Consider the following 18,374-nt stretch of genomic DNA (forward strand, 5'->3'; position numbering starts at 1 on the left):
CGGGTAACGGCCGCCCGGGCACGGCGGCTGCGCGGCGGCTCGTCCCGCCCTGGGCGCGGGGCAGCGGGTCGTTGTCCGCAGCTGCCTGCGGTGGGAGGCTCCGGGGCGGGGGATCTGCGAGTACCAGCGCGCGCCCGGCTGCGCCGAGGGGCTTGCTCTGGAGCCCCACGCGCTGCCCAACCGCCCCGGCCTCCCTTCCTGGATGGATTTCCCCCACATCCCCCTCCCTGCCTGTTTCTTGCACACTGAACTCCAACTCTCCCCGGAAAACATAACCCCTGCTGAGTTGTAGCACGCGTTTCAATGGTAGATACTGACCTTTTGAACAGGAAAGGTGTCCTGCCCGTAGGGCTGCATCAGCTGAGGTGACAAGTGAATTTAATAAATTTTGAACCGACTGCTGAATCCTCAAGTCTTTTTTTTTTTCTTTTTTTGTTCATTTGCCTCTTTGTTTCCTTGTGCTCGCCCATCTGCCTCCAGCCATCTGCTCTCTCCTGCCTGCGAGCTCCCAAGGAAAGGGCTGAGCTCGCTTGGCACCCCTAGGTCCTACACCAGTCGCCGTAAGGATGGGTTAGCCCTCCCAAAGCCATGTGATTCCTTGGAGTGCACTGTTTCACAGTCCCAATCCTGCCCACAGTCAGGCCCTGTCCACCTGGCAGCACACAGTGTGTCCCTGTGAGCCTGCTGCCGTGCTGCTCGCATGTCCCAAAACTTGGGAAGGCAGGGGAGCAAAGCAACCCAGGCAGCTCCATAGGCGAAAATTCAGGCATCCTTTACTGCCATGCCTAGCCACTAGTTTTGCCGATCTGAACTTTCAGCTTAAATTGCCACATCTTGTGGTGGATTTAATTTTGCCATGTCTTGCGATCGATTTGGTTTGCAGTGTAGAAGCCCTTGCCACCATTCTCTCAAAGACCATATGTAAAATCGTAGTAGAAAAATGAGAAGTGTGATTTTAACTGATGGCTTCATAAGAAGACACATTCACCTGGGTGAATTTATAGAAACAACAGAAAACAAAGTACTTAGTTTTAAATAAGCATAAAAGATCACACACACAAGTTGGACCCATTTAACCAACATAAGTAACTATCGTAGCTTCAGTTCTGTAGACAAGCAACATGGAAAGAGAGTTCATTCACAGGAGAGAGTTAAATGCACATGGCCATGGGCCAGACGGGAATTTCTGGGAGCAGAAAGGCAATTCAGCTTCCAGCATCTTTTAGGCACCTCTGTGTATGCTGATTTTACGATTACAGGGTTATATGTGATCCGTGATGAGGAAGCCTTACTTCCAGCAACTGTTCACAGATCACCAACTCTGAGACCATCACTTCACAATTACTAATAGTAAAATAACTATATTTTACTAATAGTAAAAAAAAAAAAAATAACCTGATGATTTTTAAGATTTTAAACACTACCAGAAGTATCAAGAGATTCTTCAGGCCCTCAGCTATGACCACATTAATTTGTAAATGTACAACTGCTTTAACATGCGGGGTGGGGATTCCTGGCCTGGGGTTAGACAGGCAAAATGCTAACATCTTGTACCTGACACTTGGGAAATGCCACATCCTGGGCTGTAAGGTGCTGTCCCCGTTCACTACTGATGCCTGACTGAATTTAAATCTGATAAAATGCTGATATGCTTGTCCCTATTTCACAGATGGGCAAACTGATACACAGACAGTAAATGAGTTGACTACAGTCATCTAGTGAGTCAGAGGCAGAACTGAGTGCGTCAGGTTTGCTGCCTGCGCCTCTAACCACCAGCTCACGTTCCCACCTCCAGGGCTATTAAGTCATGTTTATCTCCCTTGTTCTTATTCATATTGGTGTCACCTCTTAACTGCTGTGGTTTCAAGTTTCACACACTCCTGACAAAAATAACTTTCGGCCTTTATTTATATTGGCAAAAAGAAAAATCATTCCCATGAAATCCTTTTCTAAACAGTGTTATCATCAACATATTGCCTATTTTTATTTCCTTTAGTTTGCATTAATATCAGATATCAAAGCCACGTACAAAGACAAAAAAAAAAAAAAAAAAAAAGTGCTGTGGACATTTATAACAAGTTTGAAAGCTTTCATACAGACAAGAGTTTAAATATGCTCCTGGAGAAGCCCTGGTTTTAGCTGCTTAGCACATAAAAATATCTGCTGTGCCTGTGCAGTTTCTCAGACAGTTGGGCACATGTCAGCCACATCTTCAAACTGCAACCTGAGCAAGACGACATGAAAAGTAGTGTCTTGTGGTTCACCTGTTATTTCCAGATAAAACCAATAAAAGCAATGTAATGTTTACAAGAAACTATAATTTTCTGGACAGCTGATATAATTTTGGGGGAAAAAAAAAACAGAAGATGGGAAAACTTTCAGAAAACATGCATGCCTGAAGGCCCATTTCCAGGACTTGAAGAAAGGCACGGTCCTGAAAACTTGCCTGTGTCTCTCAAAGGATCAGCCCATCCGACGGGAGATCCTACCTTTCCCGCAAGCCTTTCCTGGGAAAGTCTACGCTTCCCTCCAGTGGCTGAAACTAAGATCGCAGCCCCACGTGGGAAGTGCGGGCTTCATCGACTCCTCACGGGAAGGGCGAGGATCAGAAGTGGCTCCCTGGGGAGAAGAAGGGGCAAATGCAGCAGGACCTGGGCCAGCCTTGCTGGCAGACAGCAGTAGAGGTGGAGAGCAAGTGCTTTACCCACGACCAGCCCCCAAGCACAAACAGGCCGTGCACCCAGCTGCGTTTTAGCTGATGCCTCTTTGCTGCTCGATAAGCTAAGAAGGTAGGTTAGTGCCTTACACTCACGTCCCATTTTAAGACAGACACAACAAAAACGAATTAACCAACTGCAAAGTTACTGCATGCAAGAGGAGAATGAGATTCCTGTGCCAGGTTACGTGAAATGAAAGAAATCCTTGCAGTAGGTGGGAGCTGTTTATTTTTCAGATTAAATTTCATAGGCTATTTGCCAAATTCCTCTATGCAAGACTTGGAGACTTTTTGACCTAAGCTCTGGATATCTGCTCAATGAATGCCACATGAAAAATGATGCAGCAATCTGTTTTTACTTCCCAAACCCAGCTTCTGATTTTTAAGATGATAATGTGGTTAGCTATTAAGATATAAAGTGACAGAAACTATGCCTCAGCCATCCCCTACCCCACATGTCTTGCTCACAATCTGTGGATCAGCATGTGCAGAAATGATTTTTCTGTTTCTCAGTCCCCCAACCAGCTCAGCTGTTAGCACCCCATTGCATAACTCCTGAAGAATCCAGATGCTGGGAAAAGTTCATGACTTGGAAGGGGCATCTAAAGCTTCTAGAGAAACACAAGAACAACCATGTGGATTTTAAGCCATGGAATATAAAGTCTGTCTGGACACAGATTCTAAGGATATGAGAGGGGGGATACAGATCCTCACCCAGGAGGGAGGTGCTGTGTTTTGGCAGAAGTGTGTTTGTATTGGACTAAGGTATCAAACGAACAGTAAACTATGGAGGTCCCCTCGTGGCTGAAATTAAAATTACATTTCTAAACTTCCTCAACAGAGGTACCTTGAACTACTCAGGTACTCATTTGCACTAGGGGAGGTGACAGTGGACAGGATGGCTCAAGCACAAGGAGGTGCCATTGCTTCCTAGGAAAAGGGCCTGCAGAGCTCTGGGACTGTAACGGGAGAACCATGACAGTGAGCAAAGACACAAGGGGAATAAAGGGGAGAAGGAAGGTGCTCACACAGAACCTCTGCTACTAACATGAGCCACAGTGGCCTGCTAGCATGGGGTATGGGGAAGAGGTCGAGAGAGAGGAGGTCACAAATGAGAGGAAAGCAGTGGGGAGAAAGGTCACTTTTCTGCCACATTCATCGCACCCTTTGCTGCTTTTCACTGTGAAAGGGGAAGAGTAAGGCCAGCTCTTTCCGCTTTTCTCTAGCCCATCAGCAGGACTTGCCTCCCTGCTTCTCTCACACTGGCCTTGGGGACAATATACCCAGTATACTTGGTGGAATAAAGAGGAGCACAGTGGGAGGAAAAGGAGTGTGGAATAGCATAAAAAGAAGGATACAATGCAGGCAGACTGCTTCTATGGTTTAATTTTACCAGTTCACCTTGCAACCTAACGGTTAACTTGAAGAAGAATTGTAAATTATTCCTTATCAGATGAGATTAAAATGTATCTCAGCAAGAAGCTATATCACTTTTAATAAGTCAGAAAGTATAAATTATATATAAAAAATTAATTACGGAGAAAATGAAAAGACTGAAATAGCATAACTAGTTTAGATTTCGGCAAAGATTAAAGCAGAATCTAATGCTTTCCATACAAAGCATCACTAGTAGTGTTTATTCCAGCAAAGGATATGTCATAATTTAAATGACCTTAATGATGGTTATTTTTAGACAAATGTGATTGTTTATACCCCACATATATTATTTTATATATATAAATATATAAGTTTATACCCAGCTGTCACAGATCTGTATTCCTTATTTACAGGGAAAATTACTGGAGAATTCTTACAACTTCTTCCTGAGCCACAGTGCGCTCTGCCAGTTCGCTTTACAGTGCTGCACTGAAAGTCAAAAATATCCTGCACAATCATAGGAACACCCTTGAAACAATGATGATGCCATTTGAACATATCTTCAGGAAAAAAAAAAAAAAAAAGGCAATCAGGAATAATTACTAAGCAATAAAGAGGCAATTTCTGTTTTTGTGTAAGGATCGATTTTGTGCTTAGAATGTTTTCAAGGCTTTTCTAGGCACATAGGTGCTCTTTAGCATGACCTAGCTGTAAATTAGTGCCAGCCTGCCTTTAGCAATGTTTGTTTTGTCCTGCATGTGCATGCTGGTCACACATTTGTCCTTGTTTTGCAGGCTGGTATGAGGAAGAAATTGGCAGGGATTTTTATTCACAAGACTTAGTTACTCAGTTGTATGTCACATGGAATCTGCTGAGTTGCAGAACAAAAATAGAAATATAGGCTAGAATAAAAATAAAAAGGGTTTGCAAAAATATTCAGGAGGCTTCCCCTTTTTTTTAACCAGAAAGCTAAGTATTTACATGCTTCTCAATTGCTCAACAGCAGTTGCACTTGATTTCTTTACTTGAAGGAAACTCTTTACTTGAAGAATTAGGAAGCAGCAAGAGAAAGGCATTGCCAAATGCACTGCCCGCGTCAACTGCTCTGCCCACGTCAACTTGGTGCCTCCTTACGCAGCGGTGGGGAACGGGCGGCGCCGCTCGCGGGGTGCAGGGTGCCGGGGTGCAGGTGCCCGTGGCGGCGCGGGCGGTTTCAGCACTGGGGACAGCTCCTGCTCCCACGCCACCCACCTGGCGTGGGAATCCGCCGCCCGCTCCGAGTGCAACTTTCCGATGCCCCTCTCTAAGCTGCAGCCAGCTTTCCTGCGTTGTGCCCGTCCGCCCGAGGCTATTGGTACCGAGGCAGTGTTTAAACCAAAACAAAGCTTAGTTACTGGTGCTGAGTTATGTTACTGGGTTCTGCTACTCTCCAGAACGGAGCTCTCACATTCTGTTGTAACCTGAAGTCCCAGTTACACTACTGCTATTGCTAATGTCTGTGAATTGCTTTTTTGACAGTAAAAAGACAAAATTCATTTTTAAATTGCAGTAGCTGAATACAAGCCATCCTCTTACACATTCTTTAACATTCAAACTTGCCTCGGGTTGTTTTCTAAAATACTTCACAGTGAAATGAGTCCTCCTTTTTGAGCCACTAACCTTAATATTTAGAATAACAAGAGCTCCAGAGCTCTTAAAGACATGCTCAGCAATTTTTATCCTGTTCTCCTTCCTTACTTCCCCTTAATGCTAAAATGAATACTACAAAAATCACAAGCTAAGTATCAGACATATTATCTGCTAACCAGGCACCCTATAATAGATGAATTTAAATTAACATGTCACAAGCTTACACAGGCAAGAAGCAGGGATTCAGATAGGCTGAGCTTGCAGTAGGTCTAATTCACTGACAATTTACTCAAGGAACTGGGAGCAACAGTGTGTGCAAGGCAGGAAAACACCCCTACATAGCATATAGTACTAGAACGCTTCCTTTCTCAGACAGAACTAAGGATATCCTTAAGGATATGAAAAGAAGGGCAGGGTACCTGACCAACAATATTGGACTTTCTAAAGAAGTACTACATGGACCAAGGTCCATGCAGTGCAAGAGTATCTGTGTGGCCATCACCAAAGAAACAATTATATCCTCAAAAGTCAAATCTTGACTTTATATCTGGCTTACGCTTAGTTTACTGCTTCAGACAAAAATCTTGATTATCTTTTCTATACTCCACTACTTTCATTTTCAGACTGCTACTTCCTGATCTGCCTCATCTCTTGCAGCTTACAGCAGAACATAAGCTGAAAAATAGAACTGGAAGCAGAACATCTTCACAACACTGGCTTTTAGGGAAGAGGGATGCAACCTCCACTTATTCACTAGCAAACATGTTGCAGTGAATAATTTCCAACTAATGTCTTCATTTCACCTCTGAGATCAACAAACAAAATAAAATTTAGAAGATCTCTTGTATCTGCAAAGGATATGTTTGCTACAGACTACTCCACAGGAATGAGCCTGACCCCAGAGGCTCTGCTGACATGAGTAGTCTCACTGGTCATGGTTACATCATTCTGTTGGATTCCTCACCAGCACTACCTCCATGAACAGGCTGTCAGGGCTGACACAACCATCCAAGTTTGTAACGCAGACCCTTAGGGCACCTCAGCATCGCTGACCTGTGTCCACACTCCTCTCCACTCACTCTGTTTTCAAGCACACTGCCTGCTACACCACCTCACAGCACCCTGGCACAGGCCTGCCAGCCCTCAGCACCTCCCCAGCTTGTTTGCACTGAACAGATCCCCCAGTCCTACCATAACAGGACATTATCTAGAGATACTTTATATGAAGAGACTATAAACCTTATAGAGACATAAAGGCCCCCATCCGTTGCCACCTTCCCTCACTTGCATTTATCTCCTTGCACTGACCTGTTGTGGTAAGTCACAATTCATGAAAGTGGGAAGGTCTGAGAAGAAGTTCCTGTTCAGAAACAATCCTAATACCTGAGTCCTGACATGTAAAAGTGACTTGGTTTTGCAACCCTGTACAGACAGCCAAGGCTATGCATGAAACACAGCAAACACATTCTCCTTTGTTCTGGTCACCATTGGCACATTAAGCAAGGCAGTCACGTACACATGTCAGTTATTTTTCAATAACCAGGAATTTCTGCAGAAAGCCCTGTTGTTTTTTTGTGTAAGTCCAAAACGAAGCCTCATTCATGTGGGCACATGTCCAAGAGTCTGTCTTGCCTGCAGGTTATTGACCTGCACTGCAGAAAGTCTGATTTTGCAAGCTTATATATGAGTAATTTGTTTGATCTATCCAAAGTGAATCATGAGAATATTGAGATACAGAAAGTACCCTGTTACCAGAGAGTAATGGTGACCTTGTTCATTATTTTGGAAGAAAATGAAAGATATGACATTTTTGCTACATACATTGTTTAACTTTTTTTTTTCTTCATTTCAGAACAAGATGAAGCTCTTCTGATAATTATCTTTGATAAGATACAATCGAGTGATGTTAACCTTGTAACCCGAATGATGCCAACCAGGAAAGGATGACATAACCATTAACATTTTGCAAACAACCAGAATAGACAGTCTAGTGTACTAAATGTTGCAAGAGTGGACCAGTATAAAAAGTAAATAAAAATACTATGTAAAAAGTTGTGTTCAAGAACTGGTTATTCCAAGCTTTCTCTATGGTAATGTGTATGGTGTTCGATTACTTTTTTTTTTTCAAACTACTCTGAAAATTAAGCACCTAACAGGCTGAATAGAAAACAGTAATTTCTAATTTCAGCATTAAAGAAATGTATTTCTCTTGATTTCTGCTGAATGGAGTCCCTGAGAAAATCCACTTTCCCTAGGGCCACGGACCTGCATTTGTCATTTGTTCAGATCAGAATTTAAATTGTTTTGTCTACTTTGATAAACTTCGGGATTTCCTATACAATTCTCCCAGTGAATCTCTTCAACCTTGTTTATGACCACAAACTGACCAGTACCCTGGTGCAAAAGCTACTGCTACCGTACCTGTGTGTTGACTTCACACTGAGCACTTCTCTTCCGTGTTTAGGCCATTGCTAAGGGTGCAAAGAGTTCTCCTCAGTAACATAAACCAGGATTGCAGATCACTCGCTTGGGCTTTTGATTTTGTTTCTCTCCAAGGCAGCAGATCTCTGGAAAAAAAAATAAAAAAGGAGAGAGAGAGAGAGAGAGACCACTGCCTTTCCTCATCAGGAAGTGTGTTACTATTTTATAACCCAGCAGTGCTCGTTTTTTCAGTAAATTCTTTTCAATTCTCTGATAGAATAGGCATCTCACTAACAAAGAATATCTCTAGCCTCTTGAACTCATGGTGTTTTCTAATAATTCATCCACACGTTTGGTTTCGATGTTGCACAGTTTGTCCGAATGAACAGTAACAACAACATAGCCCTGAAAAAGTAGACTCTCTGGCTCAAAACCAACCAACCAACCCACCTCAAAAAACCCCACTGTAAATGTGGTCTTTATTATGACAAAAAAAAACAGCAAAAGCAAACAAAAAAAATGTTAAGAGTATTTTATTTGTGTGCTCAATACATTATTTGCCTCAGCAAGTACAATTTTACAAGGCCACGTGATGACCAGACAGAAAGCAAAGAAATAACCACATCCTCTTTGAAACTACAAGGAAAGGATCTTTGCTTCCCCAGTGGGGCTTTTATCAACCTGAGGAAACACTCTGTTTTTAGTTTGATTAGCTTTTTCGGTTGGAAAGGGTGATTATTAATTAATTATATTTACCACCTAGATATTTCTCCCCCAGTATATCAGCTAGAGGAATAGTGGATCAATCACATTCACCTGAGCATTATCAAAGGACTTGCAAGAAGCTCGAAAAAAAAAAAAGCCTCATGAGGACACAAGCACCTTCAGAAATAGAAATAACAGTCTGAGATAATATTAAGAGATGGAAATGAAGCATCTCAGGGTTTTTTGAGGATTTGGCTTTTCATTTTAGGAGCTGCATTTCTCTCTCTGGCAGATTTTGGTCATTATCATAAAAACCTTTCCATTTCCTAGTCATGCACATGCCTATGTGCATAAAGGCCTAATGGTAGGTTGCATGTGCAGACATAACCTAACACTTCAGCTTCTTTTCTAGATTAACATATAAGGATCAGATTTATAAAGAGATATTCATACAGGGGAAATTGCTAAATATCTTCCTGAAAAAAAAAAATGATGGGGATGTATCAAAGCACTCAAAAAACCTTTTCAAATATGGACAATTAAAAATTGCTCTATTCATAATCGTCTTTTATACTGCATTGAGGGCACAAGCTGATCTCCAGTGTCAGAAGCAGAACAGTCAAAGCAGAACAGTCCTCACATCAGTGTTTGCAAGGTTGAAAGGTTAAGCAGGTTAATGAGCTGCTGAGATATGGAAACCATCAGCCAAGTTGAAACTGAGCTCGTGGTCTGGAGAGAGTGAGAAGAGGGAGAGAGAGTGAAGGAGAAAGTAGAAGCATGCGAGCCTTGAGAGAAAAGGCCAGGTCGCCAGGTCAAAAAAGGCATTGAAACACCAAAGACTTCCAAGTAGCCCGTTCTTCAGCTTTTATATATATTTATTTTTATATATATGTATATATATTGACTCTTGCCTCGCCCACACTTTACCACTAGGCGGCCCCATATGGATGAAGAATTGCTTACCAGCCTCAAAGTTACGCTGGCATTTAAATCTGTTTAATTTTCAAGAGTGCTTGACATCAAAAGAAAAAAGCCTTCAAAAGTCTGGCCACGTGGGGTGAAACAAGACAAGAGTTTGAACAGCTCTAAACTCAAAAGCTTGAACTAGAATGCAGGTCTCAGGTTCTGGCTGTCATAAACTCGAGAAGTAAAGTACCAGTCTAAGCAGGACAAAAAACTCACACAAATTTGTATATGCTGTGTAACATACTTGAGTTCATGCTTTCAGTCTTTCCAGCACTGGCAAAGTCACAGGATGGCACCCACCTTTGGATACTTGCTTCAGGAAAGAGACCATCTGGAACTGGAGGAGAGCAGCAAAGATGAACAGAGATCTGCAAAATGTAACCAACGTGGAAAGCATGAGAAAAGTGGACTTGCTTAGTCTACAAAGGGCTAAGAGGGTTGTGAAAAGTTAGTCATGGAAAGCTGTGAATAACAAGTCTGTCAGACCTCTGTCAGAAGACATTATCAGTGATCCTGCTTCAGTCACCCCTATCAAACCTCTCAGCCTTTTCAGGTTTTTGAGAAGGTTTCTTATGGGCTGACCACCACTAACAGCACCTAATACGGCTCCACAGCGTCCTTGCAGCACATCCCTGTCTTCCTTGTTAGGATTCCAAGGGATTAAGGGGCTAAATCCCCTCCTCTTCCATAAGCAGCAATAAGGTGCTTGTAGCATAGATTCTTCTTCTAGAAAGTCATAGCCACTACATGCTGCTGTTGCTTGTCCTATTGGCAAAAGGGGATGTGAATGGCTGTGCCAGGCAGATGTAGACCACCGGGGCAGACCACCTTAAAATCAGGAAATTTAGCAGGGGGTTAGGGCATTGGTGTCCTAGGCCAACAAAGCGCGCCGTGATCGTATAGTGGTTAGTACTCTGCGTTGTGGCCGCAGCAACCTCGGTTCGAATCCGAGTCACGGCATCGTCCCCTGGGCGGTCGCACGGCATGCGGGCTCTCGTTTTCATTTTTTTGAGAGGTCCTGGAGAGCAGGGGAGGTGCCCGAGGCCTGGAAGAAAGCCAACATCACTCCAGTCTTCAAAAAGGGCAAGAGGGAGGAGCCGGGCAATTACAGGCCGGTCAGCCTCACCTCTGTCCCTGGAAAGGTGATGGAGCGGTTCATCCTAGAGAGAATCTCCGGGCATATGGCGGAGAAGAAGTTGCTGAGGAGCAGTCAGCATGGATTCACCAAGGGGAAGTCATGTCTGACGAACCTCATAGCCTTCTATGATGGGGTGACAGGCTGGCTGGACGAGGGGAGAGCCGTGGATGTTGTCTACCTTGACTTCAGCAAGGCTTTTGACACTGTCTCCCATAACATCCTCATACGGAAGCTCCGGGAGAGTGGGCTAGACGAGTGCACGGTGCAGTGGATCGAGGGCTGGCTGGATGGCAGAGCTCAGAGGGTGGTCATAAATGGGGCCGAGTCCAGCTGGAGGCCTGTGGCCAGTGGTGTCCCCCAGGGGTCAGTACTGGGCCCAGTGCTGTTCAACTTGTTTATCAATGACCTGGACGAGGGCACGGAATGCACCCTGAGCAAGTTTGCGGATGACACCAAGCTGGGTGGAGTGGCCGACACTCCGGAGGGCTGTGCTGCCATCCAGAGGGACCTGGACAGGCTGGAGAGTTGGGCAGAGAGGAACCTCATGAGGTTCAATAAGGACAAGTGCAGGGTCCTGCACCTGGGGAGGAATAACCCCAGGCATCAGTACAGATTAGGGGTCGACCTGCTGGAAAGCACCTCCACGGAGAGGGACCTGGGAGTCCTGGTTGACACCAAGTTAACCATGAGTGAGCAGTGTGCCCTCGTGGCCAAGAAGGCCAATGGGATCCTGGCCTGCATCAGGAGGAGCGTTGCCAGCAGGTCAAGGGAGGTGATTCTGCCCCTCTACTCAGCTCTGGTGAGGCCGCACCTGGAGTACTGTGTTCAGTTCTGGGCACCCCAGTACAGGAAGGACGTGGAGCTTCTGGAGAGGGTCCAGAGAAGGGCAACCAGGATGATTAAGGGAATGGAACATCTCTCGTATGAGGAGAGACTGAGTGAGCTGGGCCTTTTTTCTCTGGAGAAGAGACGGCTCAGAGGGGATATGATTAATATGTATAAGTTCAGGAAGGGAGAATGCAGGGAGGAAGGGGACAGGCTGTTCTCACTGGTGGCCAGCGATAGGACGACGGGTAATGGCCACAAACTGAAGCATAAGAAGTTCCGTCTCCAGGTGAGGAGCAACTTCTTTACTGTTAGGGTGACAGAGCAGTGGAACAGGCTGCCCAGGGAGGTTGTGGAGTCTCCTACTCTGGAGGTCTTCAAAACCCGCCTGGATGCCACCCTGTGCCACATGCTCTAGGTGTGCCTGCTTGAGCAGGAAGGTTGGACTAGATGATCTGTAGAGGTCCCTTCCAACCTTAAATATTCTGAAATATTCTGAAATAAGAGCAAATATATTCTGGAATAAATTCTGGAACAGATGGCCTCTTGAAACTCACTCCAGGCTCATCTTCTAAAGTGTCTAGGTGGCTTCTTTGGGAAAAAAAAAAAAAAAAAAAGAAAGAAAGAAAAGTTTCTAGGGAATTAAATTACACATATTAGTAGAAATGTACTGAATGCTAATCTCAACTGCTACATCATTTTCAACAATAACAACCACAAAGCCCTTCTAGAAAAGGTGAAGTACAGTGTATCTGGCATTCTGAGCCATTTGACAAAGATAGGTCAGATGAGCATGTGTTCAATCCAAGAACCAATGAGACCTTGATATTAATCAGTATTTATTCTGATTATCCCACACCAAGACACAGCATTGTCAGGGCTGTGATCATCAGGTTTCTCATTCCAAACACTTCCATTCCTGGCCCTTGCTGGGGTCCCAGGGACTCCAGTACACTTCAGATTTGTGCTTGGACTTCCCATTTCCCCTCTGCTAGGTTTGAGGTGTTCTGGAACCCTCTCTTCACTCTTCTTTTCTCAAAAAGAGGAGACTAAAGGAAAGCACTGTCATGACGCCCAGTAGGTTTATTCCAGATATTAGATTCCATTACTAGATTCACAGCTGAGACCACAAATTCTAGTTGATCTCCTAAGAAGAAGGATGCAGACTGTAAACAATCGTGTTCAAGAAGACAGCCCTTCAAATCTGCTATCTTCATCTTAGGCACTAAAAATTTCATCAGTGCATCTTGAAAGATGCTTGAAGATGCACTGCCCATGCCCACTTGAAATCTCTAGCCTGGACAATGCTCATAGCCCTTGAGTTATTCTCACTGGGCACTGTACTCAAGTTACACCTGCCTCACAGCCGCAAGGCCAGGAATTGCAGTGTGTGTGTGTGTGTGTGTGTGTGTGTGTGTGTGTGTGTGTGTGTATATAAAGCAGCTTGCATGCAAAATAAATATCTATTTTAGAACTATTATTTATTCATATTATTATAGTATTAGTGAGGGTAAATACTCTCATCAGCTTCAAAGCCTGCAGGACAAGATCTGTTTCAGATGCAAACAAAACCCAAAAAGCTGAGTAGCATGAAAAACTTTGGTAGAGGCTGTAATAAATGCCTAACATATAGCACACAGTCGCTGCCAGCAGTGAGACAGGGTACTCCTGAGAATCACACGGCATGTAAATAAGAGCAACGGGAACTTCATGGAACAGAGCCAAATTCTGACAGAGTATTCATCTAAGTGGCAGTCTGTCTCTGTATAGCAACAAAGACTACTACTATGAATAAAAGCATTGTTATGATCCTTTATTTGAAAAAGCACAAAACCCAAAAAAGGCCGTACCTGCAGTCATAGCTGCTGTGCTGCAAACCAAAACGCCGACTCTGTGATCTCAGCCTTCCAAACCGGAGCCTGTTCGTTGGAAAGAACAAACACAAAAGACTGCCTTCAGCACCACGTACTACTGCACCATTAAGGCAAACCAAAAACCTTTGGGATGATCATGTGTTCCGGTTAACAAGATTGATTTCCCTCTTTTCTTTGTTTCTTACCTAGGCTGTCATTCTGGAACTGGATTGTTTAATAGCAGATGGCAGATGGATTCTCCTCTAACTTGATCAAATTTCTATGCTTATCAAAAGCCAAAAGTTTCATGGAAGTCCTTCACCTCCAGGAAAAATGCCTTCAAAGTCTCCTTTGCTTTATATTCACGTCTCACCTTATATTAATATCCCACTGTGGAGTTGGTGCCCCAAGCCCCTTCTCAGACAAAGGGTCCACTCACAGCAGCTGCGGTGCATCCAGCAACTCAGCTTGCCTCTGGACCCAACACATGCCCCAGTAAGTGCCCACGTGCCCTGCCACCCCCCAGCTGTGGGGCCTCAGCAGGATTGTTGTTCAGGTGAAGCTGAAGGAGGCAGCTGGGAACCAGGGCACAACGTAACAGGCAAGGTGGAAGCAGGGATAGGGCTCATGGATTTGTAAGTAGGAAAGTTTTCCCCAAGCTTCCACTTAATTGTGGAGACAGAAACGAGCTTGCCTACCACGCTGTGGGCACCTGTGCTGAGCTCTGCTCTGAACTCCAGGGATGGCTGGACTGTGGTCCTTTTGTGAGACACCACAAATAACATGTCCCTGCAGAATAAGATAATCGGAATTTTAAAGGAGAAAGAAAAAACTTTAATCTTGGTAAATCTTAAAATAGTTCTAGGAAAAGCTGAATAACAACCTTGGAAGTTTAAAGCAACACAAAAAAGTGTTCCATAGTTATGAACAAAGGTGATAAAAACACAGACAGCGTGGAAGTCATGCTAAGTTGCTTCCATTTCACAGACCTATGTAATACATCTATGATGTATTACACATTTTGCATTTGTTGACTTATTGTAATTTTAGTCAAGAAACTGGCTGAGGTTTATGAGATCTTCAGTTTTTTTAAAAGGACTCTTACTAGAAACAGCATCGTAACAATGTGCCTCTGTGTATGTTCAATACCCAGTCAAGACTATCAGGAGAACTTGCTAAAATTTCAGATAATTCTTACGTAAAGATATAAGACATTCTCACATAAAATCTTTGCCTGTAATAATTTAGTTCATAGAAAGTATCTAATTATGTAAACCATTTGATTTATTTATGTTTCATTTTACAACAGAGCATGACTTATAATTCTGAATATGAAGGTAGTGAGACAAGAAATGCTGTGACTGAAAGAAAACACTGAAAGACCTACACCACTATAGGTGGTGGTTCGTATGCTTTTCTTTCCATTCCTTTTCTAGCTATAGCCATATGACAGACAACTTGAGAAAGCTGGAGACTGCGCAGCTTAAAGCTTTACAAGTATTAACATTCTGAATACAAAAATATAATCACCTTTTAGTTTTGGCAGGGCTTTCATTTGTTACAAGAGGCTGTGACTTGCACAGGTCGTACTTAGTTTGTATTCTTCCTCATGGTCAAAGGAAGCTTCTCTTGAATTTGTGTTATTGCTCTCGTCATTCTCCCATCTGCACGGTTTATTTTGTTCACAACTGTCCCACTTTGGGCAGTTTTCTGAACAAGAAACAACTAATCACTGTTTATTTGTTGTTCAAAAACCTACCTTCAAAATTATAAGAAAAATTAAACTAAAGGTGTCAACCTTTAAGTGGAGGAAAAGTCTGATTAAATGAACTATTGCAGTTGAACTAACTAATCAGACTAAAAGTCTGATTAAATGAACTATTGCAGATGACACCAAGCTGGGTGGAGTGGCCAACACTCCGGAGGGCTGTGCTGCCATCCAGAGGGACCTGGACAGGCTGGAGAGTTGGGCAGAGAGGAACCTCATGAGGTTCAATAAGGACAAGTGCAGGGTCCTGCACCTGGGGAGGAATAACCCCAGGCATCAGTACAGATTAGGGGTCGACCTGCTGGAAAGCACCTCCACGGAGAGGGACCTGGGAGTCCTGGTTGACACCAAGTTAACCATGAGTGAGCAGTGTGCCCTCGTGGCCAAGAAGGCCAATGGGATCCTGGCCTGCATCAGGAGGAGTGTTGCCAGCAGGTCAAGGGAGGTGATTCTGCCCCTCTACTCAGCTCTGGTGAGGCCGCACCTGGAGTACTGTGTGCAGTTCTGGGCACCCCAGTATAGGAAGGACGTGGAGCTTCTGGAGAGGGTCCAGAGAAGGGCAACCAGGATGATTAAGGGAATGGAACATCTCTCGTATGAGGAGAGACTGAGTGAGCTGGGCCTGTTTTCTCTGGAGAAGAGACGGCTCAGAGGGGATATGATTAATATGTATAAGTTCAGGAAGGGAGAATGCAGGGAGGAAGGGGACAGGCTGTTCTCACTGGTGGCCAGCGATAGGACGACGGGTAATGGCCACAAACTGAAGCATAAGAAGTTCCGTCTCCAGGTGAGGAGCAACTTCTTTACTGTTAGGGTGACAGAGCAGTGGAACAGGCTGCCCAGGGAGGTTGTGGAGTCTCCTACTCTGGAGGTCTTCAAAACCCGCCTGGATGCCACCCTGTGCCACATGCTCTAGGTGTGCCTGCTTGAGCAGGAAGGTTGGACTAGATGATCTGTAGAGGTCCCTTCCAACCTTAAATATTCTGAAATATTCTGAAACTATTGATTGCATTGCCTCCATTGTTGATATACACTGATCAACTCCAGGATCTAATTTTCCTTCCTGAAGAAGTATAATGTCAAGTTTGTAAATACATCTCCTCAAAGGATGCAAGCGTGGTTATTCACACATTTGAGAAGATGCTTTCTTATTTTGTAATGAAAAGACTTGCAAGAAAATTTCAACTTTGATTTTGCATGATTTTTTTCTTTCCCTGCCCCAGCTTAGCTCTACTTTTCCCCAAAACTGGAATGTCCTTTAATATTTACTAATTATATAAACTTTTTTTTTAAAAAGCCTTTCATATTACAATATCTAAGCAGAACCTTAGAATATCTAAGCTTTGAACTTACTGTCATCTAATAGTTTGTGAACTACATTATGATTTGAAGGAACAGTCCTCCTTTTTTTTTAATGATAATAGGTATTACTGAGAAGCATGAACAAATATATTCCTGTATTAACCCACAACAGATTATTACAGTAACTAAAAATGAAACATAGCAATGGTCATATTTTAGGCAAATATGATATTAAATCAGATGACTGAAAGGTTCAAGAGCCTGGACTACCAATTGTATAAGCAGCTTATTAAACAGCTGTATGGGATTAGACTAGAACACATTCATTTGAGCCACAAAACCTCCCTCCAGCACCTGTTTTACTCTGTAGTGTGAACTCAGAGCTCCTGTCCTGAGAGGGGCAGAGTCTCTCCCTCCCCACACGCCATACACCTGGCTCAAAGGACGCTGTGATTCCGTGTTAAGTGACATGCAATGGTTATAATGCAGCCACAGCAGCAGGTAACTAAAGGGTTACAACATTAACAAGTTTGCATTGCTTTTTTTTTTTTTTTTAAATTAAATACCTTAATGCCTTAAATACCTTAGAGATTTCTTGAGCACCTGTGTTGTATTTGCTGGGTCTTCCCAAACTTAGGGAGATGGAGAGGCAGTAACTCACTATACGGACAAGGCCTGTAAGAGAATGTTACAAGGTCTTTACAAGGTAATTGTCATTTTTCTCTGTTTTCTAATGGTTAACAACAAAATAGTCTCATCTTGTATTGCCTTATAATGAATAATCTACACTGTTGCTGTTCTGTTTATTCTTCTTTTAAAGCATTGCTATCCACACACAGGTACACAACTCAGCTACAAGATTTTCTGTTGAGGCTCCCTACTAGCTAAAAAGAGCAGTAAAGCCATCACTGGTGAGCAGCTATTGTAATACTGCTATCACAAATAATACGTTATCTTCAAAGACAGGAATATATTTTGTTTCCCTTTTTTGTTACCTGCCTTTGGATGCATATGCCTCCTTTAGGTCATTGCAAAACTCCCAAAAAAGGGCTTGTCTTCCCCAAAATATGTCCCTTTTCCCCACTGACATTTTTTTGCCTAACAACGTTTATTGCTTTTTGTACACTCCCTGCCGTGCTTATACTCTTAGCCTGGAGCATCACAGGTAAAACAATATTGCTATTATTATAACAAGGTCAAATTCTAGAACATTTACTAGAACATATTTACTTTAGCAGCTGGTTGTCAAGCTGAAATTGGCACTTTTACATCTTTCAGAAATGGTTTTCACAAAGTCATCTGCAAAAAAACTTCCAAATGAAGTTGTGATGGTAAAAAGAGAAACATACGTGTCAGATACACACCTATAGCTCAGGGTTCCACATTAGCTATTATAATTTGTAGATACTGTGCCTACAGTTTGTGGCTGTGGGGTATTCTCAAGCTCACAGAGGCAGGAACATGGTAACTTGGTCTGTACATGAAAAGATGCCTGCAGGAGAATATTTAAAGACGCTTTACAGGCTGATGGATACATATATTTTTTCTGTTTCCCAAAAGAAAACAACTTAATTTAATTTTGTTAGTGTTATCTTGATAACCGCACTCTTGATAACTGTTTCTGTATGATATTGCTGTTTAAAATATCTGTCATTACATGTGCGTACACACATG

The 18,374-nt window shown here is 43.3% G+C and overlaps 2 long non-coding RNA genes and 1 other non-coding gene across 3 annotated transcripts; 1 reads left to right on the top strand and 2 right to left on the bottom strand.

Moving 5' to 3' along the window:
- Positions 1-10,702: 10,702 nt before the first annotated feature.
- On the top strand, positions 10,703-10,774 carry TRNAH-GUG. Its single transcript has one exon. It is a non-coding gene; the product is annotated as a tRNA-His (tRNA).
- Positions 10,775-12,820: 2,046 nt separating this feature from the next.
- Positions 12,821-13,691, bottom strand: LOC112942502. The gene is made up of 2 exons (XR_003248393.1): positions 13,628-13,691; positions 12,821-12,924 (listed from the first exon to the last, which is right to left on the bottom strand). It is a non-coding gene; the product is annotated as an uncharacterized LOC112942502 (long non-coding RNA).
- A 650-nt stretch (positions 13,692-14,341) lies between these two features.
- On the bottom strand, positions 14,342-18,239 carry LOC112942501. The gene is made up of 3 exons (XR_003248392.1): positions 18,065-18,239; positions 17,284-17,375; positions 14,342-14,419 (listed from the first exon to the last, which is right to left on the bottom strand). It is a non-coding gene; the product is annotated as an uncharacterized LOC112942501 (long non-coding RNA).
- Between the last annotated feature and the right edge of the window lie 135 nt (positions 18,240-18,374).

This window comes from Nothoprocta perdicaria, unplaced genomic scaffold (genome assembly GCF_003342845.1).
Source record: "Nothoprocta perdicaria isolate Ctin4 unplaced genomic scaffold, notPer1 scaffold_129, whole genome shotgun sequence".
Classification (NCBI taxonomy): Eukaryota; Metazoa; Chordata; class Aves; order Tinamiformes; family Tinamidae; genus Nothoprocta; species Nothoprocta perdicaria.